The sequence below is a fragment of the Hemitrygon akajei genome, chromosome 10, assembly GCF_048418815.1.
Source record: "Hemitrygon akajei chromosome 10, sHemAka1.3, whole genome shotgun sequence".
In the NCBI taxonomy this organism is placed as follows: domain Eukaryota; kingdom Metazoa; phylum Chordata; class Chondrichthyes; order Myliobatiformes; family Dasyatidae; genus Hemitrygon; species Hemitrygon akajei.
Window position 1 is genome coordinate 113,341,196 of NC_133133.1, and position 16,551 is coordinate 113,357,746.

Genomic DNA, 16,551 nt, shown 5'->3' on the forward strand with positions numbered 1-16,551 from the left:
GTGTTAGGGAGTTGTGGGCATGGTGTACGGGTTAGGGTTAGTGAAATATGGCCATGATATACGGGTTAGGGTTAGTGAGTTGTAGGCATGATGTACAGGTTAGGGTTAGTGAGTTGTGGGCATGATGTACGGGTTAGGGTTAGTGAGTTGTGGGCATGATGTAAGAGTTAGGGTTAGTGAATTGTGGCCGTGATGTACGGGTCAGGGTTAGTGAGTTCTGGGCATGATGTACGGGTTAGGGTTAGTGAGTAGTGATCATGATGTACAGGTTAGGGTTAGTGAGTTGTGGGCATGGTGTACGGGTTAGGGTTAATGAACTGTGGGCATGATGTACGGGTTAGGGTTAGTGAGTTGTGGGCATGATGTACGGGTTAGGGTTAGTGAGTTGTGGGCATGATGTACGGGTTAGCGTTAGTGAGTTGTGGGCATGATGTACAGGTTAGGGTTAGTGAGTTGTGGGCATGATGTACGGGTTAGCGTTAGTGAGTTGTGGGCATGATGTACAGGTTAGGGTTAGTGAGTTGTAGGCATGATGTACAGGTTAGGGTTAGTGCGTTGTGGGCATGATGTACGGGTTAGTGATAGTGAGTTGGGGGCATGAAATACGGGTTAGGGTTAGTGAGTTGTGGGCATGATGTAAGAGTTAGGGTTAGTGAATTGTGGCCGTGATGTACGGGTCAGGGTTAGTGAGTTCTGGGCATGATGTACGGGTTAGGGTTAGTGAGTAGTGATCATGATGTACAGGTTAGGGTTAGTGAGTTGTGGGCATGGTGTACGGGTTAGGGTTAGTGAGTTGTGGGCATGATGTACGGGTTAGCGTTAGTGAGTTGTGGGCATAATGTACAGGTTAGGGTTAGTGAGTTGTGGGCATGATGTACGGGTTAGGGTTAGTGAGTTGTGGGCATGGTGTACGGGTTAGTGTTAGTGAACTGTGCGCATGGTGTACGGGTTAGGGTTAGTGAACTGTGGGCATGATGTACGGGTTACGGTTAGTGAACTGTGGGCATCATGTACGGGTTAGGGTCAGTGAGTTGTGGGCATGATGTACGGGTTAGGGTTAGTGAGTTGTGAGCATGATGTACGGGTTAGGGTTAGTGAGTTGTGGGCATGATGTACGGGTTAGGGTTAGTGAGTTGTGGGCATGATGTACGGGTTCGGGTTAGTGAGTTGTGGGCATGATGTACGTGTTAGTGTTAGTGAGTTGTGGGCTTGATGTACGGGTTAGGGTTAGTGAGTTGTGGGCATGATGTACGGGTTAGGGTTAGTGAACTGTGGGCATGATGTACGGGTTAGGGTTAGTGAACTGTGGGCTTGATGTGCGGGTTAGGGTTAGTGAGTTGTGGACATGGTGTATGGGCATTAGGGTTAGGTTTAGGGTTAGGTTAGGGTTAGGGTTAGGGTTAGGGTAAGGGTTAGTGTTAGGGTTAGGGTTAGGGTTAGTGAACTATGGGAATGGTGTACGGGTTTGTGTTAGTGAGTTGAGGGCATGATGTACGGATTAGGGTTAGTGAGTTGTGGGCATGATGTACAGGTTAGACTCACGTCTTAATAATCTGGTAAGGAAGGCGGGCTCTGTCGTGGGCAAAGTACTGGAGAGTATAACATCGGTAGCAGAGCGAAGGGCGCTGAGTAGGCTACGGTCAATTATGGAAAACCCTGAACATCCTCTACATAGCACCATCCAGAGACAGAGAAGCAGTTTCAGCGACAGGTTACTATCGATGCAATGCTCCTCAGACAGGATGAAGAGATCAATATTCCACAATGCCATTCGGCTTTACAATTCAACCGCCAGGAGTAAGATATGTTAAAGTGCCGGGGTGAGGACTCAATGTATTTAAGTAAACTACTTAAGAACTTTTTAAAAGCTATTATTAATGCTTTTTGAGAGGGTGATTTTAGATGCATATAGTTTTTACTGAGTTAAGTATTGTATGTAATTAGTTTTGCTACAATATGTTTATGGGACATTGGAAAGAATGTTGAATTTCCCCATGGGGATGAATAAAGTATCTATCTATCTATCTATGTATCTAGTGTTAGTGAGTTGTGGGCATGGTGTACGTGTTGGTGTTAGTGAGTTGTGGGCATGATGCATGGGTTAGGGTCCATGAGTTGTGCCCATGATGTACGGGTTAGGGTCAGTGAGTTTTGGGCATGGTGTACAGGTTAGGGTTAGTGAGTTGTGGGCATGGTGTACAGGTTAGGGTTAGTGAGTTGTGGGCAAGATGTATGGGTTACGGTCAGAAAGTTGTGGGCATGATGTATGGGTTAGGGTCAGTGAGTTGAGGGCATGGGGTACGGGTTAGGTTTAGTGAGTTGTGCGCATGATGTACAGGTTAGGGTTAGTGAACTGTGGGCATGATGTACGGGTTAGGGTTTGTGAACTGTGGGCATGATGTACGGGTTAGGATTAGTGAGATGTGGGCATGATGTACGGGTTAGGGTTAGTGAGTTGTGGGCATGATGTACGGGTTAGGGTTAGTGAGTTGTGGGCATGGTGTACGGGTTAGGGTTAGTGAACTCTGGGCATGATGTACGGGTTAGGGTTAATGAGTAGTGATCATGATGTAGGGGTTAGGGTTAGTGAGTTGTGGGCATGGTGTACGGGTTAGGGTTAGTGAACTGTGGGCATGATGTACGGGTTAGGGTTAGTGAGTTGTGGGCATGGTGTACGGGTTAGGGTTAGTGAGTTGTGGGCATGATGTACGGGTTAGGGTTAGTGAGTTGTGGGCATGATGTACAGGTTAGGATTAGTGAGTTGTGGGCATGATGTACGGGTTAGTGTTAGTGAGTTGTGGGCTTGATGAACGGGTTAGGGTTAGTGAACTCTGGGCATGATTTACGGGTTAGGGTTAGTGAGTTGTGGGCATGATGTACAGGTTAGGATTAGTGAGTTGTGGGCACGATGTACGGGTTAGTGTTAGTGAGTTGTGGTCATGGGGTACGGGTTAGGGTTAGTTAACTGTGGGCATGATGTACGGGTTAGGGTCAGTAAGTTGTGGGCATGATGTACTGGTTAGGGTCAGTAACTTGTGGGCATGATGTATGGGTTAGGGTCAGTGAGTTGAGGGCATGGGGTACGGGTTAGGGTTAGTGAACTGTGGGCATGATGTACGGGTTAGGGTCAGTAAGTTGTGGGCATGGGGTACAGGTTAGGGTTAGTGAACTGTGGGCATGATGTATGGGTTAGGGTCAGTGAGTTGAGGGCATGGGGTACGGGTTAGGGTTAGTGAACTGTGGGCATGATGTACGGGTTAGGGTTAGTGAACTGTAGGCATGATGTACGGGTTAGGGTTAGTGAACTGTGGGCATGATGTACGGGTTAGGGTCAGTGAGTTTTGGGCGTGGTGTACAGGTTAGGGTTAGTGAGTTGTGGGCATGGTGTACAGGTTAGGGTTAGTGAGTTGTGGGCAAGATGTATGGGTTAGGGTCAGTATGTTATGGGCATGATGTATGTGTTAGGGTCAGTGAGTTGAGGGCATGGGGTACGGAATAGGGTTAGAGAGTTGTGCGCATGATGTACGGGTTAGGGTTAGTGAACTGTGGGCATGATGTACGGGTTAGGATTAGTGAGATGTGGGCATGATGTACGGGTTAGGTTTAGTGAGTTGTGGGCATGATGTACGGGTTAGGGTTAGTGAGTTGTGGGCATGATGTACAGGTTAGGATTAGTGAGTTGTGGGCATGATGTACGGGTTAGGGTTAGTGAGTTGTGGGCATGGTGTAAGGGTTGGGGTTAGTGAACTCTGGGCATGATGTACGGGTTAGGGTCAGTAAGTTGTGGGCATGATGTATGGGTTAGGGTCAGTGAGTTGAGGGCATGGGGTACGGGTTAGGTTTAGTGAGTTGTGCGCATGATGTACGGGTTAGGGTTAGTGAACTGTGGGCATGATGTACGGGTTAGGGTTTGTGAACTGTGGGCATGATGTACGGGTTAGGATTAGTGAGATGTGGGCATGATGTACGGGTTAGGGTTAGTGAGTTGTGGGCATGATGTACGGGTTATGGTTAGTGAGTTGTGGGCATGATGTACAGGTTAGGATTAGTGAGTTGTGGGCATGATGTACGGGTTAGGGTTAGTGAGTTGTGGGCATGGTGTATGGGTTAGGGTTAGTGAACTCTGGGCATGATGTACGGGTTGGGGTTAGTGAGTAGTGATCATGATGTACGGGTTAGGGTTAGTGAGTTGTGGGCATGGTGTGCGCGTTAGGGTTAGTGAACTGTGGGCATGATGTACAGGTTAGGATTAGTGAGTTGTGGGCACGATGTACGGGTTAGTGTTAGTGAGTTGTGGTCATGGGGTACGGGTTAGGGTTAGTTAACTGTGGGCATGATGTACGGGTTAGGGTCAGTAAGTTGTGGGCATGATGTACGGGTTAGGGTCAGTAAGTTGTGGGCATGATGTATGGGTTAGGGTCAGTGAGTTGAGGGCATGGGGTACGGGTTAGGGTTAGTGAACTGTGGGCATGATGTACGGGTTAGGGTCAGTAAGTTGTGGGCATGGGGTACAGGTTAGGGTTAGTGAACTGTGGGCATGATGTATGGGTTAGGGTCAGTGAGTTGAGGGCATGGGGTACGGGTTAGGGTTAGTGATCTGTGGGCATGATGTACGGGTTAGGGTTAGTGAACTGTGGGCATGATGTACGGGTTAGGGTCAGTGAGTTTTGGGCGTGGTGTACAGGTTAGGGTTAGTGAGTTGTGGGCATGGTGTACAGGTTAGGGTTAGTGAGTTGTGGGCAAGATGTATGGGTTAGGGTCAGTATGTTATGGGCATGATGTATGGGTTAGGGTCAGTGAGTTGAGGGCATGGGGTACGGAATAGGGTTAGAGAGTTGTGCGCATGATGTACGGGTTAGGGTTAGTGAACTGTGGGCATGATGTACGGGTTAGGATTAGTGAGATGTGGGCATGATGTACGGGTTAGGTTTAGTGAGTTGTGGGCATGATGTACGGGTTAGGGTTAGTGAGTTGTGGGCATGATGTACAGGTTAGGATTAGTGAGTTGTGGGCATGATGTACGGGTTAGGGTTAGTGAGTTGTGGGCATGGTGTAAGGGTTGGGGTTAGTGAACTCTGGGCATGATGTACGGGTTAGGGTTAGTGAGTTTTGGGCATGGTGTACAGGTTAGGGTTAGTGAGTTGTGGGCATGGTGTACAGGTTAGGGTTAGTGAGTTGTGGGCAAGATGTATGGGTTAGGGTCAGTAAGTTGTGGGCATGATGTATGGGTTAGGGTCAGTGAGTTGAGGGCATGGGGTACGGGTTAGGTTTAGTGAGTTGTGCGCATGATGTACGGGTTAGGGTTAGTGAACTGTGGGCATGATGTACGGGTTAGGGTTTGTGAACTGTGGGCATGATGTACGGGTTAGGATTAGTGAGATGTGGGCATGATGTACGGGTTAGGGTTAGTGAGTTGTGGGCATGATGTACGGGTTATGGTTAGTGAGTTGTGGGCATGATGTACAGGTTAGGATTAGTGAGTTGTGGGCATGATGTACGGGTTAGGGTTAGTGAGTTGTGGGCATGGTGTATGGGTTAGGGTTAGTGAACTCTGGGCATGATGTACGGGTTAGGGTTAGTGAGTAGTAATCATGATGTACGGGTTAGGGTTAGTGAGTTGTGGGCATGGTGTACGCGTTAGGGTTAGTGAACTGTGGGCATGATGTACGGGTTAGGGTTAGTGAGTTGTGGGCATGATGTACAGGTTAGGATTAGTGAGTTGTGGGCATGATGTACGGGTTAGTGTTAGTGAGTTGTGGGCTTGATGAACGGGTTAGGGTTAGTGAACTCTGGGCATGATGTACGGGTTAGGGTTAGTGAGTAGTGATCATGATGTACGGGTTAGGTTTAGTGAGTTGTGGGCATGGTGTACGGGTTAGGGTTAATGAACTGTGGGCATGATGGACGGGTTAGGGTTAGTGAGTTGTGGGCATGATGTACGGGTTAGGGTTAGTGAGTTGTGGGCATGATGTACGGGTTACGGTTAGAGAGTTGTGGGCATAATGTACAGGTTAGGATTAGTGAGTTGTGGGCATGATGTACGGGTTAGGGTTAGTGAGTTGTGGGCATGGTGTACGGGTTAGTGTTAGTGAACTGTGCGCATGGTGTACGGGTTAGGGTTAGTGAACTGTGGGCATGATGTACGGGTTACGGTTAGTGAACTGTGGGCATCATGTACGGGTTAGGGTCAGTGAGTTGTGGGCATGATGTACGGGTTAGGGTTAGTGAGTTGTGAGCATGATGTACGGGTTAGGGTTAGTGAACTGTGGGCATCATGTACGGGTTAGTGTTAGTGAGTTGTGGGCAAGATGTATGGGTTAGGGTCAGAAAGTTGTGGGCATGATGTATGGGTTAGGGTCAGTGAGTTGAGGGCATGGGGTACGGGTTAGGTTTAGTGAGTTGTGCGCATGATGTACAGGTTAGGGTTAGTGAACTGTGGGCATGATGTACGGGTTATGGTTTGTGAACTGTGGGCATGATGTACGGGTTAGGATTAGTGAGATGTGGGCATGATGTACGGGTTAGGGTTAGTGAGTTGTGGGCATGATGTACGGGTTAGGGTTAGTGAGTTGTGGGCATGGTGTACGGGTTAGGGTTAGTGAGTTGTGGGCATGATGTACGGGTTAGGGTTAATGAGTAGTGATCATGATGTACGGGTTAGGGTTAGTGAGTTGTGGGCATGGTGTACGGGTTAGGGTTAGTGAGTTGTGGGCATGATGTACGGGTTAGGGTTAGTGAGTTGTGGGCATGATGTACGGGTTAGGGTTAATGAGTAGTGATCATGATGTACGGGTTAGGGTTAGTGAGTTGTGGGCATGATGTACGGGTTAGGGTTAGTGAGTTGTGGGCATGATGTACGGGTTAGGGTTAATGAGTAGTGATCATGATGTACGGGTTAGGGTTAGTGAGTTGTGGGCATGATGTACGGGTTAGGGTTAGTGAGTTGTGGGCATGATGTACGGGTTAGGGTTAATGAGTAGTGATCATGATGTACGGGTTAGGGTTAGTGAGATGTGGGCATGGTGTACGGGTTAGGGTTAGTGAACTGTGGGCATGATGTACGGGTTAGGGTTAGTGAGTTGTGGGCATGATGTACGGTTTAGGGTTAGTGAGTTGTGGGCATGATGTACAGGTTAGGATTAGTGAGTTGTGGGCATGATGTACGGGTTAGTGTTAGTGTGTTGTGGGCTTGATGAACGGGTTAGGGTTAGTGAACTCTGGGCATGATGTACGGGTTAGGGTTAGTGAGTTGTGGGCATGATGTACAGGTTAGGATTAGTGAGTTGTGGGCATGATGTACGGGTTAGTGTTAGTGAGTTGTGGGCTTGATGAACGGGTTAGGGTTAGTGAACTCTGGGCATGATGTACGGGTTAGGGTTAGTGAGTAGTGATCATGATGTACGGGTTAGGGTTAGTGAGTTGTGGGCATGGTGTACGGGTCAGGGTTAGTGAACTGTGGCCATGATGTACGGGTTAGGGTTAGTGAACTGTGGGCATCATCTACTGGTTAGGGTTAGTGAGTTGTGGGCATGATGTATGGGTTAGGGTTAGTGAGATGTGGGCATCATCTACGGGTTAGGGTTAGTGAACTGTGGGCATCATCTACTGGTTAGCGTTAGTGAGATGTGGGCATGATGTACGGGTTAGGGTTAGTGAGTTGTGGGCATGATGTACGCGTTCGGGTTAGTGAGTTGAGGGCAAGATGTACGGGCTAGGGTTAGTGAGTTGTGGGCATGATGTACGGGTTCGGGTTAGTGAGTTGAGGGCATGATGTACGTGTTAGGGTTAGGGAACTGTGGGCATGATGTACGGGTTAGGGTTAGTAAACTGTGGGCATGATGTACGGGTTAGGGTTACTGAGTTGTGGGCTTGATGTACGGGTTAGGGTTAATGAGTTGTGGGCATGATGTACGGGTTAGGGTTAGTGAGTTGTGGGCATGATGTAAAGGTTAGTGTTAGTGAGTTGTAGGCATGGTGTACTGGTTAGGGTTAGTGAACTGTGGGCATCATGTACGGGTTAGGGTTAGTGAGTTGTGGGCATGATGTACGGGTTAGGGTTAGTGAGTTGTGGGCATGATGAGCGGGTTAGGGTTAGTGAGTTGTCGGCATGGTGTACGGGTTAGGGTTAGTGAGTTGTGGGCATGATGTACGGGTTAGGGTTAGTGAGTTGTGGGCATGGTGTACGGGTTAGGGTTAGTGAACTCTGGGCATGATGTACGGGTTAGGGTTAGTGAGTAGTGATCATGATGTACGGGTTAGGGTTAGTGAGTTGTGGGCATGGTGTACGGGTTAGGGTTAGTGAACTGTGGGCATGATGTACGGGTTAGGGTTAGTGAGTTGTGGGCATGATGTACAGGTTAGGATTAGTGAGTTGTGGGCATGATGTACGGGTTAGTGTTAGTGAGTTGTGGGCTTGATGAACGGGTTAGGGTTAGTGAACTCTGGGCATGATGTACGGGTTAGGGTTAGTGAGTTGTGGGCATGATGTACGGGTTAGGGTTAGTGAGTTGTGGGCATGATGTACGGGTTAGGGTTAGTGAACTGTGCGCATGGTGTACGGGTTAGGGTTAGTGAACTGTGGGCATGATGTACGGGTTACGGTTAGTGAACTGTGGGCATCATGTACGGGTTAGGGTCAGTGAGTTGTGAGCATGATGTACGGGTTAGGGTTAGTGAGTTGTGGGCATGATGTACGGGTTCGGGTTAGTGAGTTGTGGGCATGATGTACGGGTTAGTGTTAGTGAGTTGTGGGCTTGATGTACGGGTTAGGGTTAGTGAGTTGTGGGCATGATGTACGGGTTAGGGTTAGTGAACTGTGGGCATGATGTACGGGTTAGGGTTAGTGAACTGTGGGCTTGATGTGCGGGTTAGGGTTAGTGAGTTGTGGACATGGTGTATGGGCATTAGGGTTAGGTTTAGGGTTAGGGTTAGGGTTAGGGTTAGGGTTAGGGTAAGGGTTAGTGTTAGGGTTAGGGTTAGGGTTAGTGAACTATGGGAATGGTGTACGGGTTTGTGTTAGTGAGTTGAGGGCATGATGTACGGATTAGGGTTAGTGAGTTGTGGGCATGATGTACAGGTTAGACTCACGTCTTAATAATCTGGTAAGGAAGGCGGGCTCTGTCGTGGGCAAAGTACTGGAGAGTATAACATCGGTAGCAGAGCGAAGGGCGCTGAGTAGGCTACGGTCAATTATGGAAAACCCTGAACATCCTCTACATAGCACCATCCAGAGACAGAGAAGCAGTTTCAGCGACAGGTTACTATCGATGCAATGCTCCTCAGACAGGATGAAGAGATCAATATTCCACAATGCCATTCGGCTTTACAATTCAACCGCCAGGAGTAAGATATGTTAAAGTGCCGGGGTTAGGACTCAATGTATTTAAGTAAACTACTTAAGAACTTTTTAAAAGCTATTTTTAATGCTTTTTGAGAGGGTGATTTTAGATGCATATAGTTTTTACTGAGTTAAGTATTGTATGTAATTAGTTTTGCTACAATATGTTTATGGGACATTGGAAAGAATGTTGAATTTCCCCATGGGGATGAATAAAGTATCTATCTATCTATCTATCTATGTATCTAGTGTTAGTGAGTTGTGGGCATGGTGTACGTGTTGGTGTTAGTGAGTTGTGGGCATGATGCATGGGTTAGGGTCCATGAGTTGTGCCCATGATGTACGGGTTAGCGTCAGTGAGTTTTGGGCATGGTGTACAGGTTAGGGTTAGTGAGTTGTGGGCATGGTGTACAGGTTAGGGTTAGTGAGTTGTGGGCAAGATGTATGGGTTACGGTCAGAAAGTTGTGGGCATGATGTATGGGTTAGGGTCAGTGAGTTGAGGGCATGGGGTACGGGTTAGGTTTAGTGAGTTGTGCGCATGATGTACAGGTTAGGGTTAGTGAACTGTGGGCATGATGTACGGGTTAGGGTTTGTGAACTGTGGGCATGATGTACGGGTTAGGATTAGTGAGATGTGGGCATGATGTACGGGTTAGGGTTAGTGAGTTGTGGGCATGATGTACGGGTTAGGGTTAGTGAGTTGTGGGCATGGTGTACGGGTTAGGGTTAGTGAACTCTGGGCATGATGTACGGGTTAGGGTTAATGAGTAGTGATCATGATGTAGGGGTTAGGGTTAGTGAGTTGTGGGCATGGTGTACGGGTTAGGGTTAGTGAACTGTGGGCATGATGTACGGGTTAGGGTTAGTGAGTTGTGGGCATGGTGTACGGGTTAGGGTTAGTGAGTTGTGGGCATGATGTACGGGTTAGGGTTAGTGAGTTGTGGGCATGATGTACAGGTTAGGATTAGTGAGTTGTGGGCATGATGTACGGGTTAGTGTTAGTGAGTTGTGGGCTTGATGAACGGGTTAGGGTTAGTGAACTCTGGGCATGATTTACGGGTTAGGGTTAGTGAGTTGTGGGCATGATGTACAGGTTAGGATTACTGAGTTGTGGGCACGATGTACGGGTTAGTGTTAGTGAGTTGTGGTCATGGGGTACGGGTTAGGGTTAGTTAACTGTGGGCATGATGTACGGGTTAGGGTCAGTAAGTTGTGGGCATGATGTACTGGTTAGGGTCAGTAAGTTGTGGGCATGATGTATGGGTTAGGGTCAGTGAGTTGAGGGCATGGGGTACGGGTTAGGGTTAGTGAACTGTGGGCATGATGTACGGGTTAGGGTCAGTAAGTTGTGGGCATGGGGTACAGGTTAGGGTTAGTGAACTGTGGGCATGATGTATGGGTTAGGGTCAGTGAGTTGAGGGCATGGGGTACGGGTTAGGGTTAGTGAACTGTGGGCATGATGTACGGGTTAGGGTTAGTGAACTGTAGGCATGATGTACGGGTTAGGGTTAGTGAACTGTGGGCATGATGTACGGGTTAGGGTCAGTGAGTTTTGGGCGTGGTGTACAGGTTAGGGTTAGTGAGTTGTGGGCATGGTGTACAGGTTAGGGTTAGTGAGTTGTGGGCAAGATGTATGGGTTAGGGTCAGTATGTTATGGGCATGATGTATGGGTTAGGGTCAGTGAGTTGAGGGCATGGGGTACGGAATAGGGTTAGAGAGTTGTGCGCATGATGTACGGGTTAGGGTTAGTGAGTTGTGGGCATGGTGTAAGGGTTGGGGTTAGTGAACTCTGGGTATGATGTACGGGTTAGGGTTAGTGAGTTTTGGGCATGGTGTACAGGTTAGGGTTAGTGAGTTGTCGGCATGGTGTACAGGTTAGGGTTAGTGAGTTGTGGGCAAGATGTATGGGTTAGGGTCAGTAAGTTGTGGGCATGATGTATGGGTTAGGGTCAGTGAGTTGAGGGCATGGGGTACGGGTTAGGTTTAGTGAGTTGTGCGCATGATGTACGGGTTAGGGTTAGTGAACTGTGGGCATGATGTACGGGTTAGGGTTTGTGAACTGTGGGCATGATGTACGGGTTAGGATTAGTGAGATGTGGGCATGATGTACGGGTTAGGGTTAGTGAGTTGTGGGCATGATGTACGGGTTATGGTTAGTGAGTTGTGGGCATGATGTACAGGTTAGGATTAGTGAGTTGTGGGCATGATGTACGGGTTAGGGTTAGTGAGTTGTGGGCATGGTGTATGGGTTAGGGTTAGTGAACTCTGGGCATGATGTACGGGTTAGGGTTAGTGAGTAGTGATCATGATGTACGGGTTAGGGTTAGTGAGTTGTGGGCATGGTGTGCGCGTTAGGGTTAGTGAACTGTGGGCATGATGTACAGGTTAGGATTAGTGAGTTGTGGGCACGATGTACGGGTTAGTGTTAGTGAGTTGTGGTCATGGGGTACGGGTTAGGGTTAGTTAACTGTGGGCATGATGTACGGGTTAGGGTCAGTAAGTTGTGGGCATGATGTACGGGTTAGGGTCAGTAAGTTGTGGGCATGATGTATGGGTTAGGGTCAGTGAGTTGAGGGCATGGGGTACGGGTTAGGGTTAGTGAACTGTGGGCATGATGTACGGGTTAGGGTCAGTAAGTTGTGGGCATGGGGTACAGGTTAGGGTTAGTGAACTGTGGGCATGATGTATGGGTTAGGGACAGTGAGTTGAGGGCATGGGGTACGGGTTAGGGTTAGTGAACTGTGGGCATGATGTACGGGTTAGGGTTAGTGAACTGTAGGCATGATGTACGGGTTAGGGTTAGTGAACTGTGGGCATGATGTACGGGTTAGGGTCAGTGAGTTTTGGGCGTGGTGTACAGGTTAGGGTTAGTGAGTTGTGGGCATGGTGTACAGGTTAGGGTTAGTGAGTTGTGGGCAAGATGTATGGGTTAGGGTCAGTATGTTATGGGCATGATGTATGGGTTAGGGTCAGTGAGTTGAGGGCATGGGGTACGGAATAGGGTTAGAGAGTTGTGCGCATGATGTACGGGTTAGGGTTAGTGAACTGTGGGCATGATGTACGGGTTAGGATTAGTGAGATGTGGGCATGATGTACGGGTTAGGTTTAGTGAGTTGTGGGCATGATGTACGGGTTAGGGTTAGTGAGTTGTGGGCATGATGTACAGGTTAGGATTAGTGAGTTGTGGGCATGATGTACGGGTTAGGGTTAGTGAGTTGTGGGCATGGTGTAAGGGTTGGGGTTAGTGAACTCTGGGCATGATGTACGGGTTAGGGTTAGTGAGTTTTGGGCATGGTGTACAGGTTAGGGTTAGTGAGTTGTGGGCATGGTGTACAGGTTAGGGTTAGTGAGTTGTGGGCAAGATGTATGGGTTAGGGTCAGTAAGTTGTGGGCATGATGTATGGGTTAGGGTCAGTGAGTTGAGGGCATGGGGTACGGGTTAGGTTTAGTGAGTTGTGCGCATGATGTACGGGTTAGGGTTAGTGAACTGTGGGCATGATGTACGGGTTAGGGTTTGTGAACTGTGGGCATGATGTACGGGTTAGGATTAGTGAGATGTGGGCATGATGTACGGGTTAGGGTTAGTGAGTTGTGGGCATGATGTACGGGTTATGGTTAGTGAGTTGTGGGCATGATGTACAGGTTAGGATTAGTGAGTTGTGGGCATGATGTACGGGTTAGGGTTAGTGAGTTGTGGGCATGGTGTATGGGTTAGGGTTAGTGAACTCTGGGCATGATGTACGGGTTAGGGTTAGTGAGTAGTGATCATGATGTACGGGTTAGGGTTAGTGAGTTGTGGGCATGGTGTACGCGTTAGGGTTAGTGAACTGTGGGCATGATGTACGGGTTAGGGTTAGTGAGTTGTGGGCATGATGTACAGGTTAGGATTAGTGAGTTGTGGGCATGATGTACGGGTTAGTGTTAGTGAGTTGTGGGCTTGATGAACGGGTTAGGGTTAGTGAACTCTGGGCATGATGTACGGGTTAGGGTTAGTGAGTAGTGATAATGATGTACGGGTTAGGTTTAGTGAGTTGTGGGCATGGTGTACGGGTTAGGGTTAATGAACTGTGGGCATGATGGACGGGTTAGGGTTAGTGAGTTGTGGGCATGATGTACGGGTTAGGGTTAGTGAGTTGTGGGCATGATGTACGGGTTACGGTTAGAGAGTTGTGGGCATAATGTACAGGTTAGGATTAGTGAGTTGTGGGCATGATGTACGGGTTAGGGTTAGTGAGTTGTGGGCATGGTGTACGGGTTAGTGTTAGTGAACTGTGCGCATGGTGTACGGGTTAGGGTTAGTGAACTGTGGGCATCATGTACGCGTTAGGGTCAGTGAGTTGTGGGCATGATGTACGGGTTAGGGTTAGTGAGTTGTGAGCATGATGTACGGGTTAGGGTTAGTGAACTGTGGGCATCATGTACGGGTTAGTGTTAGTGAGTTGTGGGCAAGATGTATGGGTTAGGGTCAGAAAGTTGTGGGCATGATGTATGGGTTAGGGTCAGTGAGTTGAGGGCATGGGGTACGGGTTAGGTTTAGTGAGTTGTGCGCATGATGTACAGGTTAGGGTTAGTGAACTGTGGGCATGATGTACGGGTTATGGTTTGTGAACTGTGGGCATGATGTACGGGTTAGGATTAGTGAGATGTGGGCATGATGTACGGGTTAGGGTTAGTGAGTTGTGGGCATGATGTACGGGTTAGGGTTAGTGAGTTGTGGGCATGGTGTACGGGTTAGGGTTAGTGAACTCTGGGCATGATGTACGGGTTAGGGTTAATGAGTAGTGATCATGATGTACGGGTTAGGGTTAGTGAGTTGTGGGCATGGTGTACGGGTTAGGGTTAGTGAACTGTGGGCATGATGTACGGGTTAGGGTTAGTGAGTTGTGGGCATGATGTACAGGTTAGGATTAGTGAGTTGTGGGCATGATGTACGGGTTAGTGTTAGTGTGTTGTGGGCTTGATGAACGGGTTAGGGTTAGTGAACTCTGGGCATGATGTACGGGTTAGGGTTAGTGAGTTGTGGGCATGATGTACAGGTTAGGATTAGTGAGTTGTGGGCATGATGTACGGGTTAGTGTTAGTGAGTTGTGGGCTTGATGAACGGGTTAGGGTTAGTGAACTCTGGGCATGATGTACGGGTTAGGGTTAGTGAGTAGTGATCATGATGTACGGGTTAGGGTTAGTGAGTTGTGGGCATGGTGTACGGGTCAGGGTTAGTGAACTGTGGCCATGATGTACGGGTTAGGGTTAGTGAACTGTGGGCATCATCTACTGGTTAGGGTTAGTGAGTTGTGGGCATGATGTATGGGTTAGGGTTAGTGAGATGTGGGCATCATCTACGGGTTAGGGTTAGTGAACTGAGGGCATGATGAATGGGTTAGCGTTAGTGAGATGTGGGCATGATGTACGGTTAGGGTTAGTGAGTTGTGGGCATGATGTACGCGTTCGGGTTAGTGAGTTGAGGGCAAGATGTACGGGCTAGGGTTAGTGAGTTGTGGGCATGATGTACGGGTTCGGGTTAGTGAGTTGAGGGCATGATGTACGTGTTAGGGTTAGTGAACTGTGGGCATGATGTACGGGTTAGGGTTAGTAAACTGTGGGCATGATGTACGGGTTAGGGTTAGTGAGTTGTGGGCATGATCTACGGGTTAGGGTTAGTAAACTGTGGGCATGATGTACGGGTTAGGGTTAATGAGTTGTGGGCATGATGTACGGGTTAGGGTTAGTGAGTTGTGGGCATGATGTAAAGGTTAGTGTTAGTGAGTTGTGGGCATGGTGTACTGGTTAGGGTTAGTGAACTGTGGGCATGATGTACGGGTTAGGGTTAGTGAGTTGTGGGCATGATGAGCGGGTTAGGGTTAGTGAGTTGTCGGCATGGTGTACGGGTTAGGGTTAGTGAGTTGTGGGCATGATGTACGGGTTAGGGTTAGTGAGTTGTGGGCATGATGTACAGGTTAGGATTAGTGAGTTGTGGGCATGATGTACGGGTTAGTGTTAGTGAGTTGTGGGCTTGATGAACGGGTTAGGGTTAGTGAGTAGTGATCATGATGTACGGGTTAGGGTTAGTGAGTTGTGGGCATGGTGTACGGGTCAGGGTTAGTGAACTGTGGCCATGATGTACGGGTTAGGGTTAGTGAACTGTGGGCATCATCTACTGGTTAGGGTTAGTGAGTTGTGGGCATGATGTACGGGTTAGCGTTAGTGAGATGTGGGCATGATGTACGGGTTAGGGTTAGTGAGTTGTGGGCATGATGTACGCGTTCGGGTTAGTGAGTTGAGGGCAAGATGTACGGGCTAGGGTTAGTGAGTTGTGGGCATGATGTACGGGTTCGGGTTAGTGAGTTGAGGGCATGATGTACGTGTTAGGGTTAGTGAACTGTGGGCATGATGTACGGGTTAGGGTTAGTAATCTGTGGGCATGATGTACGGGTTAGGGTTAGTGAGTTGTGGGCATGATGTACGGGTTAGGGTTAGTAAACTTTGGGCATGATGTACGGGTTAGGGTTAATGAGTTGTGGGCATGATGTACGGGTTAGGGTTAGTGAGTTGTGGGCATGATGTAAAGGTTAGTGTTAGTGAGTTGTGGGCATGGTGTACTGGTTAGGGTTAGTGAACTGTGGGCATCATGTACGGGTTAGGGTTAGTGAGTTGTGGGCATGATGTACGGGTTAGGGTTAGTGAGTTGTGGGCATGATGAGCGGGTTAGGGTTAGTGAGTTGTCGGCATGGTGTACGGGTTAGGGTTAGTGAGTTGTGCGCATGATGTACGGGTTAGGGTTAGTGAGTTGTGGGCATGGTGTACGGGTTAGGGTTAGTGAACTCTGGGCATGATGTACGGATTAGGGTTAGTGAGTAGTGATCATGATGTACGGGTTAGGGTTAGTGAGTTGTGGGCATGGTGTACGGGTTAGGGTTAGTGAACTGTGGGCATGATGTACGGGTTAGGGTTAGTGAGTTGTGGGCATGATGTACAGGTTAGGATTAGTGAGTTGTGGGCATGATGTACGGGTTAGTGTTAGTGAGTTGTGGGCTTGATGAACGGGTTAGGGTTTGTGAACTCTGGGCATGATGTATGGGTTAGGGTTAGTGAGTTGTGGGCATGATGTACGGGTTAGGGTTAGTGAACTGTGCGCATGGTGTACGGGTTAGGGTTAGTGAACTGTGGGCATGATGTACGGGTTACGGTTAGTGAACTGTGGGCATCATGTACGGG